The following is a 9,176-nucleotide window of genomic DNA, read 5'->3' as shown; positions in this document are numbered from 1 at the left end:
AGGCACGAGGGCTTAACCTCAGGCCAAAAAGCCCAGCCCGCAATAAATTCGAGCGGGGCTTGGGATTTGCCAAAATAGCCCAGCCCAAGTCCGGCCCGGCCTGACCTATAGTTAAACCTACCTAAGTAAACCCTATTCGAGACCTCTTTGCCTCTTCCCATTCTTTTTTCTAGCTGAACCCTTCATCTCCATTATCCAATCTCCATGTCCAACACAGTCGAACCCTTCATCCTCACACTCTCAGGCAGCCACAACTGGCAAGGTGGCAAACGTTCACCGGCGCAACAACTCTGGCGGCGGCGGTGAGCTCTCTCTCTCTCTCTCTCTTTCTCTCTCTCTTTCTCTCTCTCTCTCTCTCTTTCTTTCTCAGACATGAACTGATCGAGTGATCATTGTCAAAATCGCAGGTCAGGCTCGCAGCTCACAGACCACAGCCACCGACTCACCGCAAACTCTCCGACAAATACAATCATCGGCGGTGGCGGTGAGTCCTCTTTACCATTTTATTCTATTACAATCTTTAGTGTTTACTGTTTTTATAACTGTTGGAGATGATATATTATAAACTTCTGCAAATTCTGTTAGTACCATATATTCTGTTTAGACCTGTTCATATGCTTATCAGAAAACCGTATTGATTTTAAACGCCACCTTATTGTTTAAAATCTGTTAGAGATATTCTCTGTTAGAGATAATATATTCTGTTATAACTGTTGGAGATTTATGTATTATAACTGTTGAAGATAATATATTCTGTTAGTACCAGTCCTCTTTACCATTTACAAACATTGAGAAAATGCATCTTCTGTTTTTCCCTTATTTCTTTTTGGTTTTCCTGTTGAAACTACATCAGAAATTCAGAATACGGATCGACTGTGAACAGCACCTCAAGTGATACTAATAAAGTTTGATTGTCATTTTTCTTGTCAACCGTATTGTTTAAAGTTTGATTTTAATACTGATCGACTGTGAACAGCACCTCAAGTGAGACTAATAAAGTTTGATTTTAAACACTATCGTATTGTTTAAAATTTGTTAGAGATGTTATCTGTTAGAGATAATATATTCTGTTATAACTGTTGGAGATTTATGTATTATAACTGTTGGAGATAATATATTCTGTTACTACCAGTCCTCTTTACCATTTACGAACATTGAGAAAATGCATCTTCTGTTTTTCCCTTTTTTCTTTTTGGTTTTCCTGTTGAAACTACACTAAAAAATTCAGAATACTGATCGACTGTGAACAACACCTCAAGTGATACTAATAAAGTTTGACTGTAAAAGTTTGATTGTCATTAGTAAGCCATACTAATAAAGTTTGATTGTCATTTTTCTTGAAAATTCTATAACCCATGGGACTTAAGCATCATACCTCAAGTGAAAAGTGATAGAAATAGAAGAAGAGGAAGAGTGAAAATCTGTTAGTCTTCACATGCACAAAGAAACAATAGTGATAGTCGAATGCTATCATCTTGCTTGAATATTGTTTCTCTTGAAATAGAAATTTACTAGGTAATGTTGGTCTTCTCTCCTTTAGAATTTATATAAATTTTGATTTATATTATTTGGTCTTGAATTCAGAAATTATATTAATTTTTTAATGTAAATAAATTTTGATTTATATTGATTATTGAATTTAGAATCTATACTGAATTTATATTCTTTTTTAATGTAAATAAATTCTGATTTATATTGATTATTGAATTTAGAATTTATACTGAATTTATATTCTTTTTTAATGTAAATAAATTCTGATTTATATTGATTATTGAATTCAGAATTTATATTGAATTTATATTCTTTTTTAATGTAAATAAATTCTGATTTATATTGATTTTGAATTCAGAATTTATATTGAATTTATATTCTTTTTTAATGTAAATAAATTCTGATTTATATTGATTATTGAATTCAAAATTTATATTATTTTGTCTTGAATTCAGAATTTATATTATTTTTTTAATGTAAATAAATTTTTATTTATATTGATTATTGAATTCAGAATTTATATTATTTTTTTAATGTAAATAAATTTTGATTTATATTGATTCTTGAATTTAGAATTTATACTGTATTTATATTCTTTTTTAATGTAAATAATATCTGATTTACATTGATTATTGAATTCAGAATTTATATTATTTTTTTAATGTAAATAAATTTTGATTTATATTGATTATTGAATTTATAATTTATACTGAATTTATATTATTTTTTAATGTAAATAAATTCTGATTTATATTGATTATTGAATTTAGAATTTATACTGAATTTATATTCTTTTTTAATGTAAATAAATTCTGATTTATATTGATTATTGAATTCAGAATTTATATTGAATTTATATTCTTTTTTAATGTAAATAAAATCTGATTTATATTGATTATTGAATTCAGAATTTATAATTTATACTGAATTTATATTATTTTTTAATGTAAATAAATTCTGATTTATATTGATTATTGAATTTAGAATTTATACTGAATTTATATTCTTTTTTAATGTAAATAAATTCTGATTTATATTGATTATTGAATTCAGAATTTATATTGAATTTATATTCTTTTTTAATGTAAATAAATCTGATTTATATTGATTATTGAATTCAGAATTTATACTGAATTTATATTCTTTTTTAATGTAAATAAATTCTGATTTATATTGATTATTGAATTCAGAATTTATATTGGATAATCTGCAATTGGTTTTTTTTTTTGCATATTCAGAAATTATATTCTTTTTTAATGTAAACAATTTGTAGAAATTTCTTTTAGTTTTTTATTTAATATATGCTTGTCTTATGATAAAACTATAATTCATTATGCAGGTTATTTCATATTTAATAATTACTATCATGTCAATGGCAAGTGAAAATACGGTTGCTGGAGTAGATATAGTTGATGACGACTATCAAGAGTTAGACCAGCTTCCACTAAGAAAAGATTGACATCTAAGGTGTAGGAAGAAATGGAAAAGATTAATTCGGAGAAGGCATGATGTAAGCGCTGCATGAAAATATTACAAGGTAAGTCAAGTAAGGGAACTACTCACTTGAAGCGTCATTTAGAGTGTTGCCCTAGACGTAGAATTCAGGATATTAGACAGTACAAAGTAACTACTCAATCAAACACTGATGGGAGTACTTCTTTGAAAAACTACAAGTTTGATCAACAAGAGTCTCGTAGGGCATTATCAATTTTTCTTGTATGTGGAAAACACCATTTTACTATTGTTGAAGAACCTGGTTTTAGAGTCTTTATTCAATCTCTAAATCCCAAATTTAAAAATGTGAGTAAGCATACTGCTAAAAGAGATATCATGTCTAGTTATGTGAAAGAGAGAGAGGGTGTGAAAAGTGATTTGTCTAATACACTTGGTCGAATTTGTTTAACTTCCGATAATTGGAGATCTGAGCACACTGATGATGAATTAATGTGTATAACTGCTCATTGGATTGACAACAATTGGAAGTTACAGAAAAGAATTATTTGCTTTAAAGCTTTGGCACCTCCTTTTGATGGACTGTCTTTAGCAGATGAGGTGGCCATGTACTTAAGCGAATGGAATATTGATCAAAAAAATTTTAGCATCACATTACATAATGCTAGTTATAATGATGTGATGGCTAACTCTTTGAAATTGAGATCTTCAATACATAAATCTTTGGTGTGTGGTGGTGATTTTTTCAAAGTTCGTTGTTGTAACCATATTTTGAATCTTATTGTGCAAGCTGGTTTGAATATTGTTGATGATGTTGTTTGTAAGATTCGGGATGGTGTGAAAAATATAAAAAAAAAAAATCAACTGCCCGGAAGCATAGATTTTATGAACTTACTGAAAAAAGTTTTCACTTAGACACAACTAGAAGACTGAGGTAAGATATGTGTGTGAGATGGAATTCAACTTATTTGATGCTTGAACATGCCATTTATTATAAGCAAGTCTTACAATATTGGGGGCAAAGGGGTAATATTTTTAAAATGTTTCTGCTTTCGGAAGAAGAATGGGGAAAAGTGGATAAGCTTCACAAGTTCTTAAAGGTTTTTTATGATGTTACTTGCATGTATTTCTGCCACTAAGTACCCTACTTCAAACATTTACTTCAAGGGAGTGTGGATGATTCATAGACATTTGATGTTAATGAATAAGGAACCTCAGAATTTTATGACTAACATGGTTAGAAAAATGAAGGAGAAATTTGATAAATATTGGGCTAAATATAGTATGATTTTGTCTTGTGCTACTGTGTTGGATCCTCGTTGCAAGATTAGGTTAATGAAGTATTGTTTTGATAAACTTTATGGGGATGAAGCTAAGGAGCGTGTTAATGCTATAACTAAAACTCTCCATGATTTGTTTAATGAATACAAAGAAAATTTTTCCTCCACCTCCTTTGTTGGATATTCTATTCAATTTGACATGAGTGAGAGAAATGATGGTGGTGATGGGTTTGAGGATTATGAGCAATTTTTTAATTCAAAAAAAAAAAAGATTCAAAGTGAAAAAACTCAGTTAGACCTTTACTTGGAGGAACAAAACCTTGATATCAAAGCAAATGTTAATGTTTTAGAGTATTGGAATAAAAGTTCACTTAGGTATCCTGAATTGGCATCAATGGCTCGAGATATTTTGGCTATTCCTATTTCCATAGTTGCATCTGAATCTGCATTTAGCATTGGAAAGAAGGTGATCAATCCTTAGAGAAGTGTACTTAAGTCCAAGACAATTCAAGCTTTGGTTTGTCTTGAAGATTGGTTTCGTGCAAAAGGCCTTATATTAGGTAATTTTTTATTTATTGTTTATTAAAATATATGATTCATTGAATTTTTTCTAATAGATTTTCCAATTATATGCAGGGGGATCAAGCTTGTTAGGGGCTTCTTCGGGATCAAGCTTGTTAGAAGAGGATGGAGAATCAAATAGTAGTGATGATGATGATGAAAATGTTGAACTTGATGATATGTTTTAGGTATTATAATAACATAAATTTCCATTATTTATTTGTCATTTGACATGATAACAAATTACATATGTGACATGGCTATTAAATTTATCTCTCATTTTCTTTTGTAGGATGGCTTGGAACTTGGAAGTTGGAATGTTGAATCTTGTTGGTGAATTCAAGAATGAATGGAGATTGCTAGAAGCTTAGAACATGTTTTATTTGATATGGTCATAGGCAATGAAGTCTTTTATTTTATTTTTTAGAATGGCTTGGAACTTGAGAGTTGGAATATTCCATCTTGTTGGTGAATTCAAGAATGGGTGGAGAACATGTTTTATGGATTTTGTTTGTCTTATTCAGATTATTTTTTTATGACTTTGGATGAACATGAACTTGAAGTTATATGAATTTAGTTTTAGTGTGTGATGCTATTTGTAGGAATATGAACCTATATGATTTGCTCTTAAGCCTCTTATGTGTTTCATTTCAGGTTTGTCTTTGTTGTGTAGAAACAACCAAACAAAAGGGAATATATTAAACAACCTTAAAGAAGGTTGTTGATTCACTTGATTGTAAGAAAAAAAAGAATGAAATTAAAATGGGTTATGTGATGTCCATTTGAATAAATTTTTTGATTTAAAAATGTAAAATTGTGTTTATTTAAATAGGGGAAAAAACATCTGAATTAAAATAGATAATGTAGGGAAAAATTTTAATTTCTTTTATTAGGTTGGGCTTCGGGCTCGGGCTCGGGCTTTGGGCTTTTTATCAGGGCTGGGTTCGGGCCCAAGTTCTAGGCCTGTTGGTTAGGCCGGGCTCGGGCTCGGGCCTATCATTTTTCTGTTAATGAAGACTAAAAGCCCGGCCCATGAACAGGTCTAGACATGAGGGAGCAACCAAATTGTGCATCATCAGAATGTAAAATTTAAAACCAATTGGATATATTCTCTCATAATTAAATCCTGTATTTAAGATATATTTTTTTCATCATCAAATTCTACTTATTAAAGACCATTAATTATATTAGTATAAAAATAAATATTTTGAAAAAATAATTTAAAAACAAAACCATTTTCCCCTCTTGGTGGTGGGTAAGCAATTCAACAATTTGGGATCACATGGGTTAATAATTAATACCATAATTAAACAATAAAAAATTGGGCATATCTCTAATATTGTATATTCATTATTCTAAATAAAAATGAGTATGAAACATAAGAAGTATTTTTATTAATGATGAAAATGAAATTTAAAATTTAAAATTAACCTAGAAACGAAATTATGTCATAGTAAAATAATAAAACTTTTAAAAATAGAAATTTCAAAGAATCACAAAAATAAAAAATAGAGAAAATTTTGGGTACATATCTAATGTTATATATTTATAAAAAATAAAATATTGGGTACATCTGTAATATAATGCACTCATTATATTGAACAAAAATAAGTATTATACATAAGAAATAATTTTATGAATTATGAAGGAAATGTAATACAAAATTTAATGTCAACCTAGAAAGTAAACTATTTTTTCGTTTTGTGTGGTGAGTTAGTATTTGGGATAAAAGGATTAATCAATGTCATTATAGTTGAATAATAAATCTTTAAAAAAATTAAAAAGTACAAGTAATCAAAAAATAAATTAATTATGCCAAACAACAATTAAGTGTTATAAGTACAAATTATTTATATAATGTAGATGAAATATATAATTTAAAACTGATCTAAAAGCAAAGCTATTTACATACTTAGATGATGGGTCTGTCAATGGTTTAACTTTTCAAAGAAACTCATGATGTCATAATTGAATAATAAATATTAAAAAAAAGATAAAACACAATAAATAAAAAAGTATATCATTTTGTTAAAAGCATGTGAGAACATTTCTAATGCTTTATATTCATCATATTAAATAAAATTAATTGTTAAAATAAAAATTCATGTTTTCACAAATAATAAAATTCAGAAATTGATAAAATGCAAAGAATGCATGATTAAAAAAATTGGGAACATTTTTAACATCATTTATTTGTCATGTTAAACAATAATAAGTATGATAAATAAGAATTGTATTTCTTAACAATGAAAATGGAATATAAAATTTAAAACCAATTGGAAATAAAACTATTTTCCTATATTCTCTCATTAAATCCTATATTAAAGATATATTTTTCTCATCATTAAATTCTACTAATTAAATCCACAACATTAATTTTAATAGTATAAAAATAATTATTCTGACAATTTATTTGAAAGCAAAACTATTTTCTTCCCTCCTGGTGCTAGGTAAGCAATTCAACCATTTTGGGTCAAATGGGTTAAAAATAAAGCCATAATTAAATAGTAAAAATTAAAATAAATAAAATATATAATACAAAAAAATGAATTGGGTATATCTAAAATATTGTATATTCATTATACTGAAAAAATGATATATTAAATGTAAGAAGTATTTTTATTAATGATGAAAATGGAATGCCAAATTTAAAATCAACCTAGAAATGAAACAACATCATAGTCAAATAATAAATATTCTAAAATTAAAAAAATACAAAGAATCACATAAATAAAAAAAAATAGAAACAAATTTGGGCACATATCTAATGTTATATATTTATAAAAAATAAATATATATAGGGTACATCTCTAATATTATGCATTCATTATATTGAACAAAAGTAAGTATTATACATAAGAAATTATTTTATTAAAGATGGAAATGTAATACAAAATTTAATGTCAATCTAGAAATCAAACTATTTTCCTTTTTGGGTGGTCGGTTAGTGGTATGGGTAAAATGGATCAATCGACGGTATGGTAGTTAAATAATAAATATTTAAAAAATAAAAAATATAAATAATAAAAAAAATTATAAAAAATGTATATATTAATTATGTAAAACAAAAATTAATTGTGATAAATCAAAATTGTTTATATAATGTAGATGAAATATATCATTCAAAACTGATCTAAAAGCAAAGCTAATTTCTTATCTATATGGTAGATCAATAATCCAACTTTTCAAAGAAATCCATAATGTTATAACTGAATAATAAATATTTAAAAAAATATAGAACACAAAAATGAAAAAGTATAGAATTTTGTCAAAAACATTTGGAAATATTTCTAGTGTTATATATTCATCATATTAATTAAAAATAAGGGAAATTGTCAAAAAATCACCATTCTCTTAAACTCACCACAACTTTTCAAAATTTCTAAAACTCACCATGTCACTAACTTGCATCCATTTAAGAGATTTTTTTGGATAACTAATTTCATAAGAGAATATAATTTTTCTTCTATGACATAATACCATTATTTATTAAACTTTGTTTATTTTAAATTTTATAACCTACATGGTCATCAATGAGATGTATAGTATTAGTTTCTCTGAGATATTCTGATAGTTTCCATTTTCATTTTTATGGTAAAATTACACTTCACATAAATTTATCTATCTACATCTATATCTTATCTATCTATCTATCTATCTATCTATCTATATATATATAGCGGTCAAGAAATTTTCTCCTTTTTTTGAATTTTTTATTTTTTTATTCCATGTCATTTTTTAAACAACCAATAGATTTACATTCCCAATAACCTAAATAATATCTTCTCCTAAAAGAACTCCTAAACTATTTCCCCCACGTTCTCCAAAGTTATTTTAATTCCTATTTATCTTCTAAATTATCTCTAATTCCTATTTATCTCCAAAATTACCTTTAATTTAGTAGAGAGTTTCTCTCCTAAATTATCTGTAATTCCTATTTATCCTCTCCCCTACTTTTTATCTATATCTATCAAAAGAAAGTTTCGATTAAAAATTTAAGAATTATTTAAATATTCTAAAAAAAATTATATAATAACTTCAAAAAATATTTATTAAAAGCACAAAAATTAATTTTATATTTTTACAAAATATATCATGAAATTATGTACTAACATTTTAAATAATGTTTTCATAAATTATCAATTAAAATGTTTTTAAATATTTAATAATATGTAATAGCTTTAAATGAATAAAATTCAAATAACAAAAAAATTTAAATATTTTACAGATTGTTTAAATATTTATCATAACTTGACTTTAAGTAGTTAAAATAACGAAATTATGTAATAAATTAAAAAAAATCTTCACAGTAGTAAAATAATTATAACATAATATTGAAATTAATAATAATTTAATATATTACAAAATTAATAATGAAACATGTAATAACAG

The sequence above is a fragment of the Nelumbo lutea genome, chromosome 2 (assembly GCF_056320005.1).
Source record: "Nelumbo lutea isolate HS-2025 chromosome 2, American lotus-T2T, whole genome shotgun sequence".
NCBI lineage: Eukaryota > Viridiplantae > Streptophyta > Magnoliopsida > Proteales > Nelumbonaceae > Nelumbo > Nelumbo lutea.
This window is presented reverse-complemented; position numbering follows the sequence as displayed.